Source organism: Balaenoptera ricei, chromosome 7 (genome assembly GCF_028023285.1).
Source record: "Balaenoptera ricei isolate mBalRic1 chromosome 7, mBalRic1.hap2, whole genome shotgun sequence".
Classification (NCBI taxonomy): domain Eukaryota; kingdom Metazoa; phylum Chordata; class Mammalia; order Artiodactyla; family Balaenopteridae; genus Balaenoptera; species Balaenoptera ricei.
In genome coordinates this window covers 3,058,319-3,085,538 of record NC_082645.1, presented here as the reverse complement: position 1 = coordinate 3,085,538, position 27,220 = coordinate 3,058,319, and the positions used below count along the sequence as shown (strand labels likewise).

Here is a 27,220-nt window from a genome sequence, read left to right as displayed (position 1 = left end):
CAAACACATGAAAGGATGCTCAACATCACTAATCATTAGAGAAATGCAAATCAAAACTACAATGAGGTTTCACCTCACACTGGTCAGAATGGCCATCATCAAAAAATCTACAAACAATAAATGCTGGAGAGGGTGTGGAGAAAAGGGAACCCTCTAGCACTGTTGGTGGGAATGTAAATTGATACAGCCACTATGGAGAACAGTATGGAGGGTCCTCAAAAAAGTAAAAATAGAACTACCATAGGACCCAGCAATCCCACTACTGGGCATATACCCTGAGAAAACCATAATTCAAAAAGAGTCATGTACCAAAATGTTCATGGCAGCTCTATTTACAATAGCCAGGACATGGAAGCAACCTAAGTGTCCATCGACAGATGAATGGATAAAGAAGATGTGGCACATATATACAATGGAATATTACTCAGCCATAAAAAGAAACGAAATTGAGTTATTTGTAGTGAGGTGGATGGACCTAGAGACTGTCATACAGAGTGAAGTAAGTCAGAAAGAGAAAAGCAAATACCGTCTGCTAACACATATATATGGAATCTAAAAAAAAAAAGGTTCTGATGAACCTAGGGGCAGGGCAGCAATAAAGACGCATACGTAGAAAATGGACTTGAGCACACGTGGAGTGGGAAGGGTAAGCTGGGACAAAGTGAGAGAGTGGTATGGACATATATACACTACCAAACGTAAAATAGATAGCTAGTGGGAAGCAGCTGCATAGCACAGGGAGATCAGCTCGGCGCTTTGTGACCACCTAGAGGGGTGGGATAGGGAGGGTGGGAGGGAGGGAGATGCAAGAGGGAAGAGATATGGGGACGTATGTATATGTATAACTGATTCACTTTGTTATAAAGCAGAAACTAACACACCTCCGTAAAGCAATTATACTCCAGTAAAGATGTTAAAAAATTAAAAAAAAATCACCAATTTGTAATCCCCAATGAAGTAACTGATCCAAATTAAAATCACCAGTAGATGCCAAAGTCATTACGTACCAGATTGATGGAAAAGAAAATACTCATCCAGTATCAAATATCACCTCCTGATTTTTTGTTAATTGCCAAGGGAAAAGTTACATTATACAAGGGAGAGATCCCCTGACGCGTTTCTGCTTATATGATGCTGTGTGAGAAGTGCGTTGTGTCACTTATGGAGTGTTCTTGCAAAAACCATGTTTAATCTGAACCTAAGCAAGGCCCTTGACATAATTCCCAGCTTATAAGAAGTATGGAAGATAAAGGATCAGATAAATAGTACCACAAGGAAACAATGAGGCATACGCAGAATACAAGGTGCTCTGCAGCACTTCAAAAAGTCAGTGTCTGGGTAGAAGAAAGTAGAGGCACTAAAAACAGATTAAACGAGATATGACATAACTAAATGAAATGAATGGGGTTAGATCTTGGTCCAAATTAAAAGATATAAAAGACACTTTGGAAACAATTGGAGAAATTCAAATAAGGCTGCTACTGGATAGGATAAGAGAAATTTTATTACTTTTCCTAATGGTGAAAATGATATTGTGGCTATAAAGGAAGTGGTCCTTATTTTTAAAAGACACATGCTAAAGTATTCAGGGTGAAGTATCATTGTGTTTACCACTCACTTTGGAAAAAATATATATGAAACAAAAATACTAATATTTATTGATGCCAAGTTGTAGATAGATGAGTGTTTCATTGCCCTGGTCTTTTAATTTTTCTATACATTGAATTTTTTCTTAGTAAAAATGAAAAAAATACAGACTTATAAAACCCATGGATCAATAATTAAATATAAAGGAATTAGAAAAAATTAGAATTTGATGTCTTAAAACACTATGTATCAAAACTTGTAAGATGAAAAGAACTAATGGGGTACATAGAGAGAAATTCATAATTTTAGTGCATATTCTGGAAATGAAGAAAATTGGAAAATTAATGTGCAAAGCCTCCAAGCGAAGAGGGTAGACAAAGTCTAACAGCAATAAACAAGTAGAGTAAAAGAATTAATAAAGATAAAATCAAAATCTAATAAAGTATAACAGAACATTAATATAGGATCAATAAAACAATACCTGCTTAGATTAATGAAAAACAGAGGAGACATAAATCAATAAGCTTAAGAATAAAAAAGGCTCCATAACTAAGGATACAACAGAGATTTAAAATAATAGGACTACTTCATTGTGAGCAACTTTACAGCAATAAATTTTAAAACAGGTAAAATGATCAATGTCCTAAAATTTTAAAAATCTTTCCATAAAACTCAAGAATCAACAGAATCTTGAACAAGAGATCAATTCAATAGTTGAAAATTAAAATTTACCCCTGCATAATCCATAGGCCTAGATTTTAAAAACATCTTTATTGAGATATAATTCACATACCATAAAATTCACCCATTTAAGGCGTACAATTCATTTGTCTTTAGCATGTGCAGGTCATGCAACCATCATCGTCGTTTAAGTTTAGAAGAATTTTCATCACCCCCCAAAAAAACCCCACAGTACCTATTTGCAGTCACTCTTCATTCTCCAGCCAGACGTAACCAACAATCTACTTTTCTATCTCTATAAATTTGCCTATTCTGGACATTTCATATAAATGCACTTATACAGTATGTGACCTTTTGGGTTTGGCGTCTTTGACTTAGCATAATGCTTTCAAGATCTGTCCTGTTGTAGCACGTATCAGTATTTCATTCCTTCCTGTTGTCAAATAATATTCCATTGTATGAATATATCACATTGGATAAATTTCAGCTCCTATGCCCATTTTTATATTGGATTATTCATCTTTTTATTGTTGAATTGTGGGCCCAGATTTTTTTTAGGGCAGTTTTTACAAAGCTTGAAAACAGTACAAAAACTCTAATGTCCAAATCTTACAGGAAAAGTTCTAGAAAATAGAAAAAGAAGGCGAGCGGAGTGGTGGGAGAAAGCATGAAATGAAGGGGGAGAAAAAGGAGAGAGGAGAGACTTTTATGAGTCATCTAGAATGACCTCGATACTAAAAGTAAACATGTACCATATGGGAAAGGAAAATTAATGAATGCAGTCTCAAAAATCCTAAATAAAGCAAAACATCAATGTGAAAAATAAAAATAGTAGCAATAATAATGGGAATAGTAATATGGAATGACCAAATAAGGTTTAGCCTATGATGCAAACCCATTTATCCCAGCAGATTTATACGCTGAACTTTACCAGCTGATCTTGAAACATTTATAAAAGAGAGAAAGGCTAAAAATAAGCAACTAATCTTTAAGAATGGTGACTCCAGTAACATCCAGAAAAGGGTCAGGTACCTTACTAAAAAGGTAAGCAATTAAAAAGGTAAGTGAGATAGATAGATGCATCAATGAAATAGAAAGAGAGCTTAGAAACAGATGCACATATATGGAATCAAGGTGTATGACAGAAATGTGTCGTTAATTAGTGGGGGAGGGATTGACTACTGAAACAATAGCAGCAAGTCCACTTTCTATGTGAATAAAGAACTCAGACCAGTCCCAAAAAACAAACTCAGATTAAAGACTAAATGTGTAAAGCAGAACAAGTTTGGAGGACTGATGCTACCCAATTTCAAGACTTATTATAAAGCCACAGTAATCAAGAGAGTGTGATATTGGTGAAAGGACAGATAGATTAATGGAACAGAATGGAGACCAGAAATAGATCCCCATAAATGCAGTCAACTGATCTTTGACAAAGGAGAAAAGACAGTAGGACAAAGACAGTCTCTTCAACAGTGGTGCTAGAACATCTGGAAACCCATATGCAAAAAAAACTAGACTCAGACTTTACACCTTTCATAAAAATTAACTCAAAATGGATCAAAATAGACATAAGTTTAAAACACAAAACCATAAAACTCCTAGAAGATAACATAGGAGAAACTCTAGATGACCTTGGGTACAGTGATGTCTTTATAGATATAACATCAAAGAAATAAGTGATATGCTGGACTTCATTAAAATTAAAAGCTTCTGCTCAGTGAAATATAGTATCAAGAGAGTGAGAAGACAAGCCACAGATTGGGAGAAAATATTTGCAAAAAGACACATCTGATAGAGGACTGTTATCCACAATTTACAAACAACTCTTGAAACTCAGCAATAAGAAAACAAACAACCTGATTTTTAAAATGGGCCAGAAACCTTAACAGATACCTCACCTGGCAAATAAGTATATGAAAAGATGCTCCACATCATGGCATCAAGGAAATTCAAGCTAAAACAATAATGAGATACCACTACATACCTGTTAGAATAGCCAAACTTCTATGATAACACCATATGGTGGTGAGGATGTGGGGCAACAGGGTCTCTCATACATTGTTGGTGGGAGTACAAAATGGTAGAGCCAGTTTGAAAGATAGTTTGGCAGTTTCTTACAAAAATAAACAGACTTGTACCATACAATCCAGCAATCGTGTTCCTTGGTATTTACTCAAAGGAGTTGAAAACTCATCCACATAAAAACCTGCACACAGATGTTTACAGCAGCTTTATTCATAATTGCCAAAACGTGGAAGCAATCAAGAGGTCCTTCAGTAGGTGAATGGATAAACTATGGTGCACCCAGGCAATGGAATACTATTCAGCACTAAAAAAGAAATGAACTATCAAGCCATGAAAAAACAGGAACGAACCTTAAATGCATATTACTAGGTGAAAGAAGCCAATCTTAGAAGGCTACGTACTGTATGACATTCTGGAAAAGGCAAAACTATGGAGACACTAAATATATCAGTGATTCTCAGAGGTCGGTGGAGAGGGAGCAATGAATAGACAGAACACAGAGGATTTTTAGGGCAGTGAAAATACTCTGCATGACACTATAATGATGGATATATGTCATTATCATCTTGTCCAAACCCACAGAATGTACACCACCAAGAGTGAACTTAAAATATGGACTTGGGTGATTATGATGTGTCAACATAGGTTCATTGTTGGTAAAAATCTACCATTTGGTGAGTGGTGTTAATAACAGAGGGAGGGTGCTATTCTCATACGGAGGCAGAGAGTATATGGGAACTCTCTGTATCTTCCTCTCCATTTTTTGTAAACCTATACCTGCTCTTAAAAAATATAGTCTTTAAAGAAAACACATGCGAAAAGCAAATCTATAAAACTTTTTGAAGAATGCTTTAGAGAATACTTTTATATCATCAAGCTGGGAAGGATAATAAAGTATTTCACTACATTAAATTTTTGAACCTCTATGAGAAGAAAAAATTACCATAAAGAAAATGAAAAGTTAAGGCACAGACTAGAAGAATCTTTTTGAAACATATATATCCTAATAAGACTCACTATCCCAAATTTATAAAGAACTACAAATGTAGTCGAAAAACAAAATTTTTTAAAGAAAGTACATGAATAGGCGGTTCACAAAAGAACATAGTTGCATGGCAATAAATAAAGTGCTCAATCTCATTACTGGGGTACTACAAATGAAAACAACACTGAGATACTATTTCATGCCCATCATAATAGAAAAACAATAATCATTCTGATTACAGTGTGTGTTGGTGAGGCTTTGTGGAAACCAAAACTCTTGACACATGTCAGGCGGAAACACTTGGATCTATTCAGGAAAGGTGGAAGTGCTCCTAGTCTAAGATATGGCCGCTCCACAACTGTCTACCTGCACAAGGGCAAGTCTCACACCTATGTACAAGCATACATGGAGCATACAAAAAAGTCATTGCATTATAATTATTTTGTTGTTGCTTTTGTTGTTCACTTGGCTGTAAAACTCCAGCCGTTTAATCACAAATGCTTCCCCACCCTCACTCATCACCGCGCCAGGAGTACCTTGGGTCCCACCATGGGCGTGGGAAGTGCTATGAAAGCCAGGGTGAGTGGCAGCAGCCGGCTGACTCCTGGGAGCATCAGGTCGGCTGGGCACAGAGGCCTCTTCTCTGCAAGCCACCAGCAGGGAGCTCCATCCGAGGCAGGCTGCCCACCGGCCCAGCCAGGGAACGTGGGAGGAGGCCAGGCCCGGCAGGGGAAAGAGGGGGATAAAGACAGAAGAGACTCCGCTCCGTCACCGAGCCTGGCCCTTTGGCCTGCCTGTGTCAAGTCCAGCCAACGGGAGCTGGCCTAGCCCATCGCGAGATTGCTGCCACTCACACTGTCCTTGTCTTCCTGGCCTTCAGAAGGTACGAACTTCCGATTATAAGGTACATAAGTACTAGGGATGTAACGTACAACATGACTAATATAATTAACACAGCTGTACATTTTACATGAAAGTTGTTAGGAGAATAAATCCTAAGAGTTCTCATCACTAGGAAAAAATTTGTTTTCTTTTGTATCTATAGGAGATGATGGGTGCTCACTAAATTTACTGTGGTCATCATTTCACGATGTATGTAAGTCAAATCATTATGCTGTACACCTTAAATTTATATCGTACTGTATTCCAATTATATCTCAAGAAGAGTGGGGGAAAGTCATTATATATGAAGTCTCAAAGTAAACATCAGTAAGTTCCATAAGGTAGAAATTGTGGATAAAATGCAATAAGACAATAAATTATCAACAAATTTAAAAATGTAAAAGCCCTCCCTCCTCCTGTGAATTGGAAAACTAACTTTTAAGCAACTTTTGAATGAGAGAATTCCAACTAAAATTTTTTAATTTCTAAAAAATAATAATAACTAGCTACATTTTAAGCTGTGGTCACAGAAAAAATTAATAGCTCCTAAGCACATTTAACAATCAAAATTAAAGAATATAAATAAACTAAATTCTTGGCTCAGAAGGCCAAAAAAGGAAAAATAACCAAAGAAAGCACAGGAAGGAGACAAAGGTAAGAGCGAAGTGTAATGAAGTTGAGAATAGAAAAACAATAAACCTAGTTAAAAAAATCCAAATCTCGCTTGTTTCTTTTAAATCGACCGCTACATAACTTGATCAAATTAAAAAAAAAAAAAAAAAAGGTGGCATGGAAAAAGACGGCACAAATATACAAGATAATAAGTGACAAATAGGAAATAACCACTGAAGCAGAAAAAAAGTTAAATATAAGAGGCTACTTTACAGATCTCATCTCTCTGCAAATAAATTTTAAAATAGATAAAATGGAATAATTCTTTGGAATAGACACCAAAATCAGCTCTAGTAGGGATAGAAAGCTAAATTAGATCAACTTTTCTAGAAGAAATAAAGTAATTAATATTCTATCCTACCAAAAAACAAAAAACACAGGTCCAGTGGTTTCACTGGGGAATTCTAACAAATCCCCAACATCAGACCGTTCTAATATTCCATAGTTTTTCCGTGGAAAATGAAGGAATACTTTCTCATTATTTTTATGAAGTATAACACTGACAGTTGTAATGGACTGAATGTGTTCATTCACAATAAATTCATATGATGAAACCCTACGCCCCAATGTGATGCTATTAAGAGGTGGGGCATTGGGGAGGCAATTAGGATCAGATGAAGTCATGAGGGTGAGCCCTCATTAATGGGATTAGGAACTTTATAAAAGTCCTGAGAGAGCTTGCTTCCTTCCTCGGCCCTCCACCCTATGAGGATACAGCAAGCATGAGGACACAAGGACAAGCTGGCAGTCTGCAACCCAGAAGAGGACCCTCACCATACCCCAACCATGCTGCCACCCTGACTGCCAACTTCCAGCCTCCATCCAAAACTGTGAGAAGTTAATTACTGTTGTTGTTAAAGCCACCCAGTTTGTGGTATCTTTCTACAGCAGCAGGAACTAAGAAAACAATTTACCCTGATGAATACAATTTAAAAACAAAAGTAAAACATATATCAATGTCACTATATATAGCAATACAAAAATACTAAATAAATACGAGCAAAACAATGCAACAATGTATTAAAAGATATATACCATGACCAAAGGCCACTTGCATTTAGCTCGGTATTAATTCATTCATTAATATAGTATACCAATTAATCTAATAAGAAAAATTGCATGATTCCCTACATAGATATCTAAAAACCTTTGACAAAATTTAACGTCTTCCCTGATGAAAACGCAAGAAGATAGGAATTGATGTAGATTTTCTTAACATGATAAAATACACACACACACAGGCCCTTAATCCTCACACCAGTATCTCACTTAATGGAGAAGTATTTGAGGCATTTCTAGTAAAATCAGGAACAAGGGAAGGATACCCCCTAACTCCACTCCTAGTCAACATTATATTGTAGTCAGTGCAATTATACAAGATAAATCAAATAGAGGCAAAAGCATTGGAAAAGAAAAAGTAAAAACTATATTTGCAGATGACATGGTATTATGCCTGGAAAAGATGTGAATCAATGATGAAATTAACTCAAACATTAAAAATTCAGATTTAGTATAAATTAATGTACAGAAATCAATCACCTCCATAGACGTAATAACCGGACAGAGGATATACTAGTACAGAAAACCTCATTTACATTACCAACCAAGAAGATAAAATAGGAAAAATCATACAAAGAAATGTATAAAACCAGAGGAAAACCTTAAAATTCCTCAAAGTCACAAAAATAGACCTGGAGAAATAGAAGTCTTTCACTGTTCTATGATAGAAAGATTCAACATTGTAAAATGTCAGTTTTCTCTAAGTTACTGTATAAAATTAACACAATTCCAATAAAAATACCAACAAGTTTCTTTTGGAGTTAATACTCCAAAAGTTAAGACAAGTTAATACTCAAGTTCATATGAAAAACTTGCAAGAATAGCCAGGAAAACACTGAGAAAGAGAAGGCATAAAGGGAAAAATAATTCTACCATACAGGAAACATGCTACAGTTGACCCTTAAACAACAGGGGCTTGGACTGCACAAGTCCACTCACGGATTTCTTTCGATAGTAAATACTACAGTAGTAAGTGATCCAGGGTTGGTTGAATCCAAAGATGTGGAGGGACCCTTGGATGCGGTGGGACAACTATATAGGGAGTTTTGACTGCGTGGAGGGTCAGAGACCCTAACAGTGTGGTGCTGGTGTGTGAATAAACAGAAAAGGAACAAAGTCCTGAAACAGACCCAAGTTCATATAGAAATACATGTATGATAAAGACGGCACCTCAAATCACTGGGTCCAAAAATGAACTTTTTAAATAAACCATGTTGGGACAACTGGTTGGCCACTTAACCATAAAGAATATTGCATTCATACCTCAAACAATACACCAAATACAGTAGGAATCTAAATGTAAACGTAACAATGAGACCATACAAATAGAAAAAAAAAATACATGTGAATGTCTTTATAACCTAGGTGAAAGGAATGGTTATCTGAAAATGATTCAAACTCCAGATGCAATAAAATATTAATAAATTTGACTACCTGAATTTTTTAAAGTAGCATGTATATTAGTTTTCTATGGCTGTTATTACAAATTATCACAAACCTAGTGGCTTAAAACAACACAAAGTTAATACCCTACAGTTTGTAGGTCAGAATTCTGATTGGTCTCACTGGTCTAAAATCAAAGTTGGCTTCATTGTCAGGAGGGCTGCACTGCTTCCCAGAGGCTCTGGGGGAGAACTGTGTCCTTGCCTTTCTAGCTTCTTAGATGCTGCCTATATGCCTTGGCTCATGGCCCTTTCCTCCACCTTCAAAACCAGCGATGTTCCAGCTCTCTGATCTTTTTTCCATAGTCATATATCCCTCTCACCACAGGCAAGAATAATTCTTAGCTTTTAGGATCCTTGTGATGACATGAGGGTCCTTAATTTAATCATATCTGCAGAGTACATTTTGCCACATAAGGTAACATGTTTATAGCTTCTGGAAATTAGGACATGGCCATCTTTGAGGGGTATTAACCATGCCTAATACACAGAGCAAAACAAACCCCCCAAAATCAGAAGACTATTGACAAGCTGGGAGAAAATACATGTAATATATCATAGATAAGGGCTAATATCCCTAATATACAAAGAACTCTTAAATTGAGGGGAAAAGGCCAAAAATTTAATAGAAAAATGAGCAAAAGTCATGGACAATGCACCAAAAAATATGAAACTGGCCTTTGAACATATGAGAGGTTCATGCTCACTCATAACTAGAGAAATGCAAATTAAAACTGCACTGAGATACCACTTCTTGTCTATCTATCTGACTGGAGAAAATTTACACGTGTCATAACTCTTTCTATTGGGGAGACTTCTGCATAAACACACAGTCTCACACACTGCTGGTGAAAATGTAAACTGGTGCGACCTTCTTGGAGGAAAATTTGGCAACGTCCAGCAAAACTCCATGTATATTTATCATTTGGGTGAGAATTCTAACTTTTTGGAATTTTCCCTAAATGGAAGTACACTTCCAGCAATATAAAAATACATAACCACGTGATTATTCATTGTCATATGAATTGTTTGTAACTGTAAATTGTTGCTTAAAATATCTCTAACTTATCCTTACTCTCCATCTTTTTCCCTTTATCCTTATTTTATGGCTTACCTTTTGGGTTGGATTATAAAGCACTACTTAATTTTGTAATCCGTTCTGGACAGTTTCTACACTACTTTCTGTGTAGTAGCGCTGAATAAACGTTTACTGATTTGAAAATTATTAGGGCTAAACAATCATTTGTTGTAAGAAATTTCATTCTGGAATAAAGCTTTCATATAACTAACACTATATGGCTTATTAATTTTGGATTTATCCAAGATTTTTGTCTACTCTACTTTTTTCATGGTTCTTATGAAGTTTCTGTTTTATCCCAGCCAGTCTTAACTAGGGACATTTGGTTTCTTCAATAAGTAAACCTCGGAGGCTAGGGCACAGGGCTGAATTCAGCACAGCCACTTAGGGCACGATTCCGCTGGACTTGCTCCACTTTTGCAGTCACAACTGAGCAGATCATTGTTCTATGACAGCATTATTGTCATTAATGAAATTTATAAATGGAATTCACTTAAGTAGTGCCTGTTTATTCTCCTGGGGCTTGGTAACAATACAGATCAACACACACACATGCTCTAACAATTGTTCCATTTTTTGAAATGTAAAGATTCGTGTTCTTTCATTAATATAGTTATTTATTTAACCATCATTTATTAAGCAACTATTAATCAGATACTGTGCCAGGTTTTTAAAATCAAAAGTCTGTGGCCTTTGAACCAAAAAAGTTTCATGATTTCACATTTTAACAACTTATTTTCTGGATCTTTTATGTTTGTATTCAGATCCTGTCTTTAGACTGTCTTCTGAAATTAGTGTGTGTGTGTGTGTGTGTGTGTGTGTGTGTGTATGAATGTACATATACACATACACATATATTACTTTGTGTGTATGTATATATATAATGTGTGTTATTGTACCTCTATAGACCCATATGTTCCCTTTATATTTTGGAACCTATAAGCAAAATAATAACCTAAGTGCAAAGAAGGGGGGGAAATTCCCCTCATGCACACACATTTATTTTAAGTTGGCCTAAGCCCATCAAATTCAGGGCTCAGATCAGCATCCTCACATGTCTGAAATGGCTGCATAAGGCGGAAGGTGGAATGTATTTAAACTAAACTTGCATGTGGGAAATTCATTATCCAATCCTCTACTCTAGCATGGGGATAGCGTCTATGGTTTTCCAACAACCTATAGAATGCAGTCCTATGAAAATAATATAAACATATTTCTGAGAGAATCTCTATCAAAAGTTACCAATGTGGTATCTTTCTCACTAGGTGCTAAAAGAATTTTACAAGTATCTTATTAATCCTCATAATTTTTACCTGATGATTTATGGGTTTCCATTTTTTAATGTTTCTCATAATAGAAGCATAGAAAAATATGATTATTGAAAGGAGCCTGGAACCACTCTTCCTGCTTGCTTTATAGATGGGGAAATTGGGCTTACATTACATTTAGGACCACACAAGGGATTTATAGAGAGAACTGAGGGTTGGCTATGAGGTTTCCTCATCCACTGTTCAGCACCCTAACCACCAGACCTGTGGACCTTTAAGTGCCCCGGGGCTTAGCAGAACCGCTCTAAAGGATGCCTTAGAAGGACATGGAGATACAAAATCATATTTATGATGACCCACAGTCCTTCTTTACTTATACAGGAGTTGGTATGTAGAAGGTTGCAACACAACACAAGCAAGTTTTTTAAAAACTCACTCTAGATCAGGAGTTGGTACCCACAGGCAAAATCTTGCCTATTTTACCAAACAAAATTTTGTTGGAACAAAGTCATATCTGTTTCAGCTCCAGCTACAGATTTGAGTAGTTGTGAAAGTGACCATAAGGATATGGCCAGTAAAGCAGAAAATATTTATCATTTGGCCCTTAAAAATTTGCTGACCCCCCACTATAGAAAATATTGCCCTCTTACAAGCTCTAACTATAAACATGAATAACTATACTTTAAAAGACTGCTAATGATTATAATTTTGAGTCACACTTTGAAACAACTATGGTAATTAAATGCATATTATAAATTCTAATGAGCCCTCAAGTTTCCGATATAAGTTGTTCTACAGCATATATACTCCTGCAGAATCTGAGACATTCCATTTTTAATAGTAAGAAGAGGAGTCATTTTAGCTAATTAACTTTTCAAATTAAACCTAAATTAACTTTCTAAAGCCAGCAATAACTACTGCTAAGAATACTTTCCAATAATTAAAATAGTGTTCCTAATGAATGGATATCTACTATAACTTTCTTTACAAAGACAGTTATAGTTGCTTTTATAGTTTCATTTTGTCCTTTGTGCATTCAAGATTATTGTATTTCCCCAAAATGTAAACATGAACTTTTTTCAATCTATTTTTATGAATTAGGAATACAAGATTTATCAAATTTCTAGATTATCCTATAAAATCTTAAAATTGTAAGGTTACTATTTGGGCAATTACAGTAATTTTTAAAAAATTTTTATGTTGGAGCATAGTTGATTAACAATGTTGTGTTAGTTTCAGGTGTACAGCAAAGTGATTCAGTTATAGATATACATGTATCTGTTCTTTTTCAATTACAGTAAATTTAAAGGAATATTACGAAGAATGGGTCCCAGAGTTTCTTATGAAAGGAATAGAATTTGGAGATACATTCTGGAGATATATTGGGGATAAAGTAAAGGAAAAGTCTAAAGCTGAAATTGGTATATAAGGGATTGAAATAAAGTAGCACCATAATAAATTATTAGTTTCTAGGAAATATCTTCTAGTCTTCACAGAGAATCTGTGGATTCTGCCTTTATACTATTTGGGAAAGGATAGATTATGGTAAGGATAGATTATGGTAATAAACCACCCCCAGATACCCATAGCTTGACATGAAAGCTTATTTCTTCCTCACACTACATGTTGGCAGGGGCCTCTGCTCATGGTAGTCATTCTATGTCCCGAGCTTTAGATAAAATACCATCTTGGGCATTGCTGATTGACATGCCAGAACAAAAGAGCACGTTGGAGGGTTGCACTTGCACCATAAATGCTTCAACTTGGAATGTCACTTTTGCTAAGGACTCATCGGCCAGAATGAGTCACATGACCCTGCCCAACCACAAGGGAGCAGAAGTTGCAATCCTATTATGTGCACATAAGGGATAGAGTAGAAATATTTATTAACAACTCATTGAATATTTAGGTTAATGATTAAGGACTCAGCCTTCAGGCCAGGCTAGTTAAATGTCTGTGCTTCACTTTCCTCATCTGTAAAATGAAAATACTAAACCTCATAGAAATGTGAGGATTAAATGAGTTAACACGTATAAAGTTCTTAGAAGAGTATCGACATATGGTAAAGTGTTATTTTTGTCATTTTATTTCAAGCTTTGTACTTGCCACACTGCTCTTCAGAGCCAGAAACAGAGGAGGGCAGCCTTAGGAATGCTGACTCGGGCCCAGCAGAGAGGCCTATGAGAAGTATTCTTGATGAAAGAAATCAAAATGCTAGGTCTTCCTTCTAAGTAATATTGATCCTGGAGGCAAGAGACATGCCATTAATGGGGAAATGAATTAGTTTAACAGAAGCTGGAGGACCAGGGGGATAAAGACACCAAGCTGACAATAGGTCTTGTGAAATACGGTCAGACAATGAATTTAGGGTATGAACGTAAAACACAGACACAGTGAGTGGAAGGTGCTGGGTAGGACTAGTGTATAGTATATATACATTTGGGTAATACAGTATATGAATGAATCCCTTTTAATAAGTGGCTTGTAAGGCTTCCATCAGACTAAATATGAGAGTTAAAGTAGGAGACTCCCATTAGAAAGGGCAAAGGCAATACCGAAAGAAGAGAAATGGGAAGAAAGAGATAGTGAACCAAGAACTAGTGTCCAGGATGTGTAGTCAGCTCCCGTCCTATGTAGACCATAGCAACCGGTGGACTGATGGCACTGTTCATTCCTATCAGAGCTGTTGCCTCAGCGCTGGCACCAGTATGACTGCTCTGAATCTATGACTGGATATCCACCCATGACCACCCATGCAGCAATACACAGTCCAACAACTCTGGACTGTTAGGTACCAGATAAGGAGATGAGCAGACGTGATTTCCTCTTCCATGAGCTAATAACAAGAGAGAAAAGTTACTAACCCAACTATAACATAAATCAGAATGAAATAAATTCTACACTGCATACACATGCCAAATTTTATGAGCACACAGAAGGAGGAGAGATCCATTTTCAGTAGAAAATCAGGGAATACTTTTTGGAGGAAACAGCATTTTAATTGAGATTTTAAAGAAGAGCGATGAAAGTGGAAGGATGTAATGAATACCAAGCTAATGATATATCATGAGTGACCATAAAATGAATAAGAGTGACCACTTGGAGGAGGTAGAGGAGAAATAAATTTTAACAAGTAAAAGGAGCTTTGTTGTTTTTTCACCCACAAGTAATAATTCAGCAGCACACTTTAGAAGGTCTGATTTCCACAATCGGTCTATATTTCTAAAACTCCCTGTTATTCCTTCCCCAAAATATTAATTACAACTTAAAAATGGCTATTTGATTTGAATTTTATTTCTGTAGTCTTCAAATGTAAGCTCCACAGTCTACATTTTCCTAGGTGGTCACAAGTTCAAAAGATCGTAGAGCTGAAAAGAAATTTCAGCCCAAATTTCTGCTTTAGAGATGGAAGGTCAAGTAAGCAAATGACTTACCCACATTTACAGAGTGCCAGACTCGACACTAGAACTCCTGTCATAATACTGAATGTACAGTTGCTTTAAAGGACAAAAGAATCAAGAAAACAAACATGAGTCCAGAGCTACAATTATGATTTTTCTGTGAATATTCCATATCAGAAGCAAGGTGACTTATAGCCATAAGATCGTAAGTAAGCTGAGTAAACATGGAATTATTCATTAAACCCTAAATGTCTAATGGAGGGGTCACCACTCGAAGCCTGTGTGTGTTTTGGCCAAATAAAAGGAAGCCCTACTGCACAAGGTAGGGATTATGTTTATGGAACATAAACAAGAGGTGGGGGAAGTTAGAAATACAAATTCTAAATGTCTGCGTCAATTAACGACAGGCCCATACAGTTAATAATAAAAAATACAATGTCTGGGTCATGTTATGAGTGTTTGAAATGAACATAAAGGAAGCCCTGCTTTGCCAACTCTGCCAAAGACAGAGATGGCACCGGGCCACGATGCACCATGACAATTCTTGCTTCCACTTGTGAAAGCCTCCAAGTACCTCATTTTGGACACCACGAGAAACTGCAAGCCTACTGGGTTTGTGAATAGAAGATGGACATTCAAGGAACAAATCTTTGACTCTGTAGTAACCAAGACAGCTCCATCTAAAACTTCTTGTTCCCAAACAGGAGCATAAAGGATATTTGCACATTCTAACTTTACGTGAAGAATCAGCTCTTGGAAATCCCATGAGAAAGTTTTCATAAGGATTTATCCACACTTTCTTCTTTGGTTTCCTCAACTCAGAAGCAGGAAACCTTCCAGACGTCCTGAACCTCTGACCCTTTTGTGATTTTTCCCATCAACATATGCAAATATCCATGCAGCAATTCAAAAATCTCTTCTCACTGCATTATAGCATGGCCTTATATTAGACCTATATCTAGAACACTACCATTTCCAACCCACTATTGAATGAGTTTAATTGCACGTCTCTTGGGAAAAAGATCTCATTGGCTCAGAAATGTCAGAAGTCCACTATCACATGTACCTATCTGGTTTCCAAAATGATTTTCCCAAGCCACCCTAAGTGACTCGCTCAGAATGTTTCCTGCTGGCAAGTGAATCAGCTTTTGCCTTTCACCCAGTCTCAGCTCATTCCTTCTCTGTGACAATATCAGGACATCCACATCTGACAATGGTCCCAGCTAATTAATTTACTCCAATGTCTAGCAGCCTTTTGACAGGAAAAATAATCTACATTGTGTTTATTGCAGAATCTCTACCACTAGGACAAAGATGAATGCAAACTTCACACAACCATTTTTCATTATCTGAAGTTGAAAGTGATTTTCAAATGTTAACTTTAAAATTAGGAGGAGGGAGATAACAGTTCTACTTTGAAACTGCCTGGAAATGGAATGTCTATAACAATGGTTTAGCATCAAGCCAGAAAAATAAACTCTCCTGCTACCATCATAAATGGGCCAGAAATAAACCTCGGGGTCGCGCACAAAGAACAGGCAGTGGAATTGGATTTCCAAAATAAATGATCTGAAACTCAGCATAATGTATCTTCAGATAGTGATATCTTCCCCTACCTCCCATCCTTCTGACCCTGGATAGCGGGGTAGCAATCCCTCCCTCTGTAAACTGCGCATACCACTGTCATAACATGGCTGAAATTGGAAAAATCTAAATGTGAACCCAGACAACATCTACAATGCCCAACTCTGATCTCTGTCTTAAGCAGACTATCCAGTAGTTCCATTCACTTCGGCTGTACTCTAAAATACTTTCTCATGAGTTTTATCTTTCTAGCATTATCCTTCCTAATATTCCTTAACCTTGGGATTATAAATGTTAAATTAATAATTGTTCATTTCGGTGATAATCTGAAACTCATTCCCTTCTTCCTTCTGAAGGCCAGAGTAATCGTCCAATAAAAGTTCTACCAAGGTCAGGAATGACCTAATTTACTTGTAATTATTAATTCTTCTCTGACCTCTTAACCATAAATAAAGCCTTGGCATTGGAAAAAAGATGTGAAACAGGACAAGGCAATTTTCAAAAGTCAGGGAATAAAGGAGCAGTGGAGAAGAAAACAGATTTTCTAAATTTAAAAAACTCCTTGTGCTTTCTTGAAATAATGATTTATATTCTTTGAGTCCACAAGAGAGTAACTGAATATGCGTGATGCAATGCTGGAATTTTAGGTATTTTGCCTAAAGGTTATTAACAATTAGTACCCCTGGGGGAAAAATCATAGTTAGAATAATAACCCTCTCTCAAAGGATGACTGAAATTGGACTTGTAATCTGGTTGTAATAAAATACATTATGTTTATATTAGAGCCCCACATGTTAAGAGGAATACTGACAAACTGAAATAAGTCCAGTAGGTGAGTAAGTGGGGTCTGAAATGTAAGTTGTATGAGTAGCAATGGAAGAACCTACACTGCTTCCTTTGGAAAAGTGAAGACTGAGGCCAAACATATCAAACTGTCTTAATATTTTCAAAGGGTTGGTACACAGAAGAGGAAACAGTCATTGCAAGTAGAGATGCTGTTGGCAGCGTTTGGGCCAGAGAGTCATCCAACACGAAGGGCACCTGGCCTCTCCCCATCCACTGTGGCAGAATCCACCGGACACGATACCTGAAAGATGGTCTCCCAGGCTTGGCTTGGACACTTGCACTGGCACAGAGCTCACTATCCCAGGAACGCCCTCCTCCATGTTAGAGAACAGAACAGAGGACATTTCTTTCTAGCTCTGAGTTGCCATCCCTCAGGTTCTAACCTAGACAACTGGTTAACCAGATCTGTCCTACTGAATATCCCAGGATACTGCTAATCCCTTCTCCACAAGATAACTCACTGCACTTCTTTTTTAATGAAGTATAGTTGATATATAATATTATATAATTTATAGGTATATAATATAGTGATTCACAATTTTTAAAGGTTATGCCACATTTACAGTTATTATAAAACATTTGCTATATTTCCTGTGTTATACAATATCCTTATAGTTTATTTTATACCTAGTAGTTTGTACCTCTTAATCTCCTACCCCTATATTGCCCTTCCCCCTTCCCTTTCCCCACTGGTAACCACGAGTTTGTTTCCTACGTCTATGAGCCTGCTTCTTCTTTGTTATATTCACTAGTTTGTTGTATCTTTTAGATTCCACATGTGACATCATACGGTATTTATCTTTGTCTGTCTGACTTATTTCACTTAGCATAATGCCCTACAAATCCATCCATGTTGCTGCAAAGGGCAAGATTGCATTCTTTTTTAATGGCTGAATAGTATTCCATTGTGTGTGTGTGTATCACATCTTCTTTACCCATTTATCTGCTGATGGACACTAAGGTTGCTTCCATGTAAATAATTCTGCTATGAATATTGGGGTACATGTATCTTTTCGAATTAGTGTTTTTGGTTTTTTTTGGATATATACCCAGGAGTGGAATTGCTGGGTCATATGGTAGTTATATAGGTCTATCCCTTAGTTTTCTATGTGTCAAACTAAATATCTTCAATTCCTTTCACCATTATTAATTTAGTATTCAGCACCTCATACCATTTTAGTCATGGACCTTCTGGATACTCTCTGGTTTGTAATGTCCTTAACTGACATCTAAAATAAGTACTCTTGATACAGTATTATCAGCAAGAGGACTGAATAGAACTTTTAATTTCCCTGTTGAAGAAAATCGGTTAGTATGTGTTAGCTGAACACCTGTCATGTTCAACCCTATGCTTAGCCATCATTTGATATATAACAGAAGTGGAAGGCCAGGTGCTGAAAATATCTGTAGAATCAAAGTTGAGGTACATGGGATAATTCTGGAGTTTTTGCAAGATGTAAACCATTATGTGGACAAATGTGATACAGTCTCAAATTCATGGTGGATTAAAAAAAAATGGAGCCCAGGCAGGCTGAGGAATCTATGTGATGAGTTGTAGATTAGGAGGACATACCTAGGCTGTATCTTGAAGGATGGGTAGGATTTGCCTGTCTGGAACAGAGACACTGACAATGAGGGAGTGTGTGTGTAGGAATAATCAGTAATAAAGAAGGTCAGCATTGGTAGGGACATGTGTGAAGGTTCCTGAGAAATAGAAATATTTAGATTTGTACTGTAAGATTTCCACTAGGACTTTCTTCCATTCTAAATATGCTTTGCTTAACTTTGCTAAAAAATTTTCCAGGACTCAGATATCCACAGGTGTCTAATTTGGCAAACTAATCCTTGGTAAGATACTACCAGGAGCTAAGAGAGTAATCCTAGAACTCCCCTCAGGTGGCAAGTACAGACTTCAGAGGTGATTTTCTGGACACCCAATTTCCTTTATACCAAGCATGAGAATTCCAGGCAGTCCAGTGGGAGAGGTATTTTTGGATAGATACAACTTTTGGTACATTTTAAATTATATTATTTTGTTAACAAATGGTTCAAAGGCCAAAGTCCTAAATTGTGTATCTGATGCAAAGAATTTCTCTTTTAGACTGGTCTTCTGTAATTGACCCCATTCATATCTTTATTTCCAAAGCCAAGATACAGGAAAATCAATTAGATAATAAAAATGAATAAATCCAGGTAAATACACATGTTGGCTTTCAATTAGCCAGTGAGTCTGTGAGTCTCCAGGGAACACTGAAGAGAGCTCATGAGACAATGCAGTTTCCCTTTATAGGGACCGGAACCCCAGAGCAGCTTTTTTTTTTTTTTTTTCTAATAATGTGCAATTGACTTTTTTTTTTTTTCCCAACATGCTGTGCTCATAACTTCTGTGGAAACTTAAATATTATTCAATACAACAATTTCCTGCAAAACCTTTCGAAAGTGGTCACAGACTCTGACCCTGCTCTGGTGCTCTGGGTCTGCCAGCATGCTGTTTTATTACCTCTGGAAGGTTCAGTGCCAAGACACAGTGCAAGAGTCAGAAAGAAAACCAGGTGTATAAAAGTAATTTTCTGCCTTCTTTCAAGAAGGGAAACTGTCACCTTCAACTCTCAATAATTCTATGTATCTATCACATCTATCTTCATCACCCAACCCTTGGCCTACAAGGTAGTTGGTAAGAGTTACAGATGGTTAATCCTAAAGAAAGTACTGCTGAAACCACTCATATTAACCGTCTCTTGTTACCAATGGGAAAGCAAGGCTCTGAATGCTGAAAGGACTTTCCCAGGACCACACAGTAAGTGGCAGAATCTGGACCTGAACTTCACATCGCAGAGAAGGAACCAGGGATGGTATTTGTAAAACTAAGCAGCAGGAGAGCACAGTCACCAAGCAATCAGAACAGAGACCCTGATTATAGCAGTGTGCCACCAAATACTGCCCCAGCTGGACTAGAGTGGATGTCAGTAACATTTTAAGAGATCAAGAGAAAATGTGCCCCTTATTTGTTACCTAAAGCACTTAGCTAATAAAAATGATAATTTACTTTTAGTTGTTGGTTGTTCTCTTTTTTCACTTATTTTCCCCCACTGTCTTCCATGCCACTAATCCTTTGAAAACTTGCCCTCTGTTTGGCAGCCCATGTCATTGTTATTTATGCTGAACGCCCTTGACTTCAAGTGTGTGTCTATCTTAACAAAATTCTAAGATTTTCTCTGCAAGTACCCACTTTATAGACTTTCAGGTCAAGCCCCAATTCTGTTTTTAATTTTTTTTAATTGAAGTATAATTGCTTTACAGTGTTATGTTAGTTACTGGGGTACAGCAAAGTGATTCAAATATATACATATTCTTTTTCAGATTCTTTTCCATTATAGGTTATTACAAGATATTGAGTATAGTTCCCTGTGCTATACAGTAGGTCCTTGTTGTTTACCTCATTTATATATAGTAGTGTGTATCTGTAATTGATTCTGTTATTAAAAGTAACTCGATCTATGTGTCTACAATTTTTCTCCAACTCACTTTATCCAAGGTGATAAATTTAATATTTTAGGCCTGGAGTTTTATCATGGATTTTTTTTTTAACTTCCCATAGTCTCTCAATCCCTTTCTTTCAAAATTATGAGATATTCTTTCATTGCTTCTGTTAACAAGGTTGTTTGCAGCCCAAGATATAATTGGTAGATAATGGGAGTAAAACTGGGGACAGAAATACATATTTGATTACTGTTACCGGTTGGAGCCTGTCCTATGATGTGCAGTGACCCATCATGCAGACAGGACATGCCTCAAAACTTCTTACTTTAGGATTGAATTTTGAAAAAAGCATAAAAGTCTGGTGAAGCAAGCATTCTTCCTAGCTTTATAAGTCACTAACAACACATTCACATCTTCATTAAGTGTCCCATCTTTAACTTTCTAAGAGTAACTATCTTGAAACTGTGGATCCCCTTTAGCACTGGCACACCACTGAGACAAAGGACTTTTTGCTATACTTGCTTGATCTTTTTCTTGCAATGGACTTACCAGTAAAGGCAGGCTTATCCCTAATTAACACATGAGCTGTTAGTAATTTCTCTTCTTAAGTCATCATCAATTCCTTCAATGGCTTAAGGAAAGTGTTTGGAGGATCGATAACATGCTAAGTCACTTAGGTACAAAGATGACTAAAACATACTTCCAATTGTCTCTATGCTTTCAAAGTAAGTGAAGTGTTATGCTTGATGTTGTATGTCTTATGCTAAGCACTATGAGAGAGGTGAGGTACCAGAAGATTGGTTCTACAAGTCAAAGACCTTAGGGGAACAAGACCCCTGTCATGAAAAAATAAGACAGTGTGTGATCGAGAGCCACATGGTTGGAACTGGTATAGAGGTCATTGAGGGTATGGATAGAGCTGCTGTCACATTTTGGAATATTCTCTGGAAGTGAAGTTCTCATTAATTGGTGTGTGTGTGTAGGGGGTGTTGGGGAGGGTTGGAGCAAGAACCAGAGCATCCCTAGGGTCTAAGTGAGAGATGTCCCCTACTTGTAAAATCTAGTACTAAATGGAGCAGTACAGAGTTGAGATCTGCAGTGGCTTTAACTTTCTCTCTCAGGCAGACTTACATTTGGTGAAAATCTAGGCTGATCTCCGTAGAGAATTCATATACAATATTTAATCAACAAGTGCAGATACTGAGCATCAAGTAAGCCAGGTTCTCATAAAGCAACCTTGTGAAGGTTCCTGAGCCATGGAACCAGCCATAGGTTGCCAACCTCAACCAACTCTGCATTTGTCTTCTTAGAAGTGTCCTCTGCCTTGGGAAATCTAGAGGGTGCTTCCCCCAACTACTTTACAATTTCATCCTATTCTGGATTCTTTGATTCCAGGGAACCTCTCCATCCCGGACTCTTCGTTGGATTATTTATGAAGTCTAATTTGTAATACAAAAACACAAAATGTACTATAGTGAAAGTCTTAGAGGGGAAAAAAATGCAGTTTGTATTTTCTTATTTCACAGAGGCTCCAACATCTCTCCCCGGAATGGAAGGATGGAGGTGGGGTTCTAAAATTCCCTCCCAGGCCTCTGAATACAGAAGGCGCAAAAAGAACAGGAGGTAAGCAATAAATAAATAAATAAATTTACTACTGTAAACTCCAGAGTTACCCACATAGAGAGATATGTAGAGTTATATCCTAACAATCAATCCCTTAGGGGAAAAAAAATCACAAGTATGCTCATGCACTAACAAGTTAGTGATTTTTTTCCATTAAAATTAAAATTAAATAGACGTCCATGGTAAATTACCCATTTCATTCCTCCTTCCAGTTTAAAAAAAAAAAAAAAAAAGGCACTTTGTCACTCCTTACTGTGGGTGTACTTCACTGTCAACACATGCATTTATGTCAAGCAGGTCATTTATATTTTTGCCTGCTGGAGTTTTTCTTCTTTCAACTTAGTAGGGAATATTTGTGATCTTTATTACCCCCCAATAAATCTACAAAATGCCTTTTGCTTGAGGCTCTTTATTTTAATTTCATATAAATAAATCACATTAGGTTCCTGGCTGTCATATTAAGATAAGCATGGATCTAAAAATAACAAATGTGTTTAAGCCAAATTTTTTCAGATTACACAGTGGTAAATTTCTCTGGGTCACCCCTAAATCCTATTGATGTTGAAATATTTTGTGGCACTTTAAGAGTGTTTCTTGAAGAACACAAACCTATTTAAACTAGAATTAGAATTATCTTCCGATCATCTACGGACCTATTTGTACAACATTACTCAACTCAAGCTTCCCATGGTTGCAATAAATCCATCTTTAATGTGGGGATGTTTCCCCAGTTACAGCAGAGGGCAGTTTTATATCTTTGTGGGTTCATCTAATGCCTCTATCTATACTGTGTTTTATTTATTAAATATAAACAGCTCTAAACCTGAAGTTCTCATCATCTTAACATAGAGTTATACTCAAAAGTCTCAAAGGCAGTCCAAGTTCAATCTATCCAATAACCAATTCTTCATCTGCCCTCACTCCACCAGACCTGCTCCTACACAGGACTCAGATCAAACCACCAGCTCCTTGGGGAAACCTTTGGACTTTTGAAGGACAGTCTCCTAAAATGTGTTTTACAGATTCCTCCACTCAGCCTGGGGTAGAATAGTTTTGATAAATGTATGTGAATTTTTCTTTCAAACAAGATTTGTAGTGAAGAGGCAAAGATAAAACCCATAAGGTTTTAAAGAGTCTATTTTGTACATTTATTCAGTTGGGACCTAAATATATATTCTCTGATAGATTAACATGGCCCTTTAGTTTAAAGGGTGGACAGATTTTATAAGAGACAGGAAATCATATACATATAAAGTTAGTGTAGAGTTTCACTCTGGCATTTTTGGTATCTCCTTGCCTCGGATGACTTGAGTTCAAATACCGGGCAACTCCTTAAGTAGATAAACATGCAGATCACATACAGGTCAGCTGAATAAATTATAATGTTGATCAGTCCTAAAGTTAAAGGTCAAATATGAACCTGGGTGATCTTCTAATTCGGTAAATCCAGATACCTTTCTGGATTTAGTTCTGTTAGCCCCTTCTGTTACTGAACAAAAGTCAGAAAAAGATGTTACATCTTTACTTAAAGATAAAGATGTTACTTCACCCAGGGCTTCAGAGCTATGAGAAGCCTACATGCTCCCTTGTTCATCAAAAGCAGCACCATCCGTCTATAATAAGAATCCTTGGGGATACATCTCAGCACACAGCTTTCCCCACCAACGTCCAGGGGTGACATCACCACTGAAGTATGTGGCAATACCCAATTTCCAGAGCCCTGATTTATTCTCCCTTGTGCTGGGCAGAGGGCATGACTGAGAGACAAGACTCTTATCTTGGCAGGGGTCTGGGACTGTCTGCCTCTCTGGAACAACCCCTGGTGGGTAATTGAGAAGTGACATTGATGGGTTTCCAGGGTGGCCCTGACGCTTGCACTTGCCCCGAGAAAGCAGCTATGGTTTAGAAATCCAGCCCAAGGATTGAGAGGAGGGGAAGAAAATGTAAAGCTTGCTAGCCCTGGTCTCCTTTGACCTCAGCAGACTGAGACGGGGATGCAGAGGTGGGAAACCGCGCACTGTTATTCTGTCGGCGTAGCATGAGGTTTCGCTTTTATTGCTAGCAGAGAGCGCTGAGCTCTTTGTCTGCTACAGTCTATCCCCCAGAGGTAGCCTCTTTTTCTCTTGAAGGGATGTAAAAAACAAATCACAGTTCTTATTTTATTTGGTGTCCACCATTAAGAATTCATGCAGAGCAATTTTACTTGTTGCCAATTAAGATCTCCCAGTGGAAGTCTATGTTTTAGCAAAGGCAACCTGTTTAATACTCAGCATCACTTTAGTCTATGTAAATTAACCCCTTGAGGATAGAGACGTGCTAATTCTTAAGATGCCTGAACAATTCCATTCTAAGAACCAAGATACACAGAAGGTAAATCTCCAGGAGGCTCTGGGCTTGACTTTTCTCAGGCCATGTGTGCTTTTGCCTCTTAACTCTATTTTACAACTACAAGACAATTTCTGTATAACGTGTTAGCAAAGGATCTTCTTTTCCCCGAGATAGAATGATAGCATGTAGCATCTCAGTAAGCAGTTTTAATGTCACTCACATTTTACCAAAACTAAGACTACTGCTGAAGGAAATTTGAGGCACTGGTGTCAATTATCTCCACCCCAAAATGTATACATATATCAAATGATGGAGAACACGAAAGAGTATTTGGAATGTGGATCATTTTATTGCACTGTTCACTCTACTTAGATAAGCAGCATTTTGAATCATGGTGGGAAGGAAAACAAAGTTTTTGTCCAGTCTTTTTTCTATATCTTTCCTTAGGTTAAGAATCACAAATAAGCCAGAATGCAAAAGTCTATTTTGAAGAATTTTGGATACACTGAAACTATCATTTTATTGTTGGAAGGGATGGGCCTTAGGGACTCTTATTGCACCCAGAGATCTATACATGCTTGTCAATTAAACTCCTCTTGGTGATGTAGGGAACCACCATTTCTCCCCCCGGGAAGCAGGAGTTAACTGCTTTACCAGGGCAAACATAGCTTGTAATCAGTGGTTCTTCAGATTCTTGGAATTTGGTATTGAGGCTCTGGTTACCCCTCAGAAAAATGGTAATGAACTTGGGATTGGCTTTCCCACGTATCTATCTTCCCCTTTGACCAACAACCCAGACTATTTGCTGCTCTTTTACAAGTCACCCATCCTAGTACCTGTGAAGTAAGGGGAGAAGGATGAAGAAAGAGGTACCAGCTATGTTTTTGTGTATTTGGCTACCAAACTAGATAGATCACCATTTCCCAAAATATGTTCCTTAGACCTTTAGTCAGAGTAGATGCTCCAAGAAAGATAGGATTTGGGAATTTTTTTGAGTCAAAATTATATTTTATAGTCTATATTTGATATGCATATCACATATTAGCAATATAAATGGCTCTGAATAGTTCTACAATTAAAATAAAATCTTAAAGCTTGGTTTTACCTAGTATACCTCAAATCTGACCACAGAATACCTTTATTTTTCTTAAAATATCTGTACCATAATGTACTAGCGTTTCTTGGGATATGCTTAGAAAAATGCTTATGTAGATGATTCTTTAGATCACTGGTTCTTACCAGGGAGAGGAGAGGATGTTGCCACTAGGAAGCATTTGGAAAATATCCGGAGACATTTTTGGTTGTCACAAAGGGGGATGGTACTGGCATGTAGTGGGTAGAGGTTAGGGGTTATGCTAAACACCTTATAACACACAGGACAACCCCACCCCCATGATTAAGAGTAATCTGGCCCCAAATGTCAACAGTGCCCTGCCTGAGAAACCCTAGCCTAAACATAGCTTGTTCAAATGAAACTTCGATCTGGCATCTGTAGGTTGGCAACTGGCACTGTGCATTCACCAGATCTTGTCATTTAATTTTGGCCTTGCAAACCTACTTATTCTTCACTTACTTACAGGCTATTGATAACTCTGTCTGCAATTCAAGCTATGAAAATCTGAAATGAATGCTTTGACATTATCTGGTTCAATCACTGGCAAGCTCTTAGGTATCTGTTATATTAGTCACTTCTACCCCCCGTTCTTTGAAGCTTCCCATGACATGTATTAAATACTACATAATGATCCAGCTGTATAATTATTCTAGAAAAATAAGATTATACCTATCTCTACATGTCATATATAGGTAATGCCTTTTTTTTTAAACACCTTTATTAGAGTATAATTGCTTTACAATGGTGTGTTAGTTTCTGCTTTATAACAAAGTGAATCAGCTATACATATATGCCCATATCTCCTCCCTCTTGCGTCTATGCTTCATGTAATCTTAGTGCTCAGTTATCTTAAATACTAGCTATATTGATACCTTCTTTTTATAGCTAAGGAAACCCAGTCTCAGAGATGTTACCCAGTAGCCAGTTTGGATGGGCCAGGACCAGGGTCCATGTCTCCAAAACCTCCAATCCAGTCTTATTTCCATTTCTATAGTGTTATGCTGCTTCTATTTGTCATACATAATTTCACATATGTGACATGAAAGAGTAATTAACACCATAAATATTCATGAATTCAATTTGTATTTTCCAACTGTCTATGTTCTAAACTCAATCTGAGGCTGCAAATGGATAAAGATTTCTGTCAAATATCAGGAGAAAG

At 37.1% G+C, this 27,220-nt stretch overlaps 1 protein-coding gene and 1 long non-coding RNA gene across 6 annotated transcripts in view; one reads left to right on the top strand and one right to left on the bottom strand.

The window, feature by feature from the left end:
* NCKAP5 (NCK associated protein 5) overlaps positions 1-27,220 on the bottom strand; it is a 1,059,956-nt gene that overhangs the window by 623,591 nt on the left and 409,145 nt on the right. The gene's annotated exons all lie outside the window — the stretch shown is intronic.
* LOC132368870 (uncharacterized) overlaps positions 1-27,220 on the top strand; it is a 101,610-nt gene that overhangs the window by 6,996 nt on the left and 67,394 nt on the right. The window contains exon 2 of the long non-coding RNA XR_009504170.1: positions 22,520-22,616. This is a non-coding gene — a long non-coding RNA (uncharacterized LOC132368870). The remainder of the gene's footprint in view (positions 1-22,519; positions 22,617-27,220) is intronic.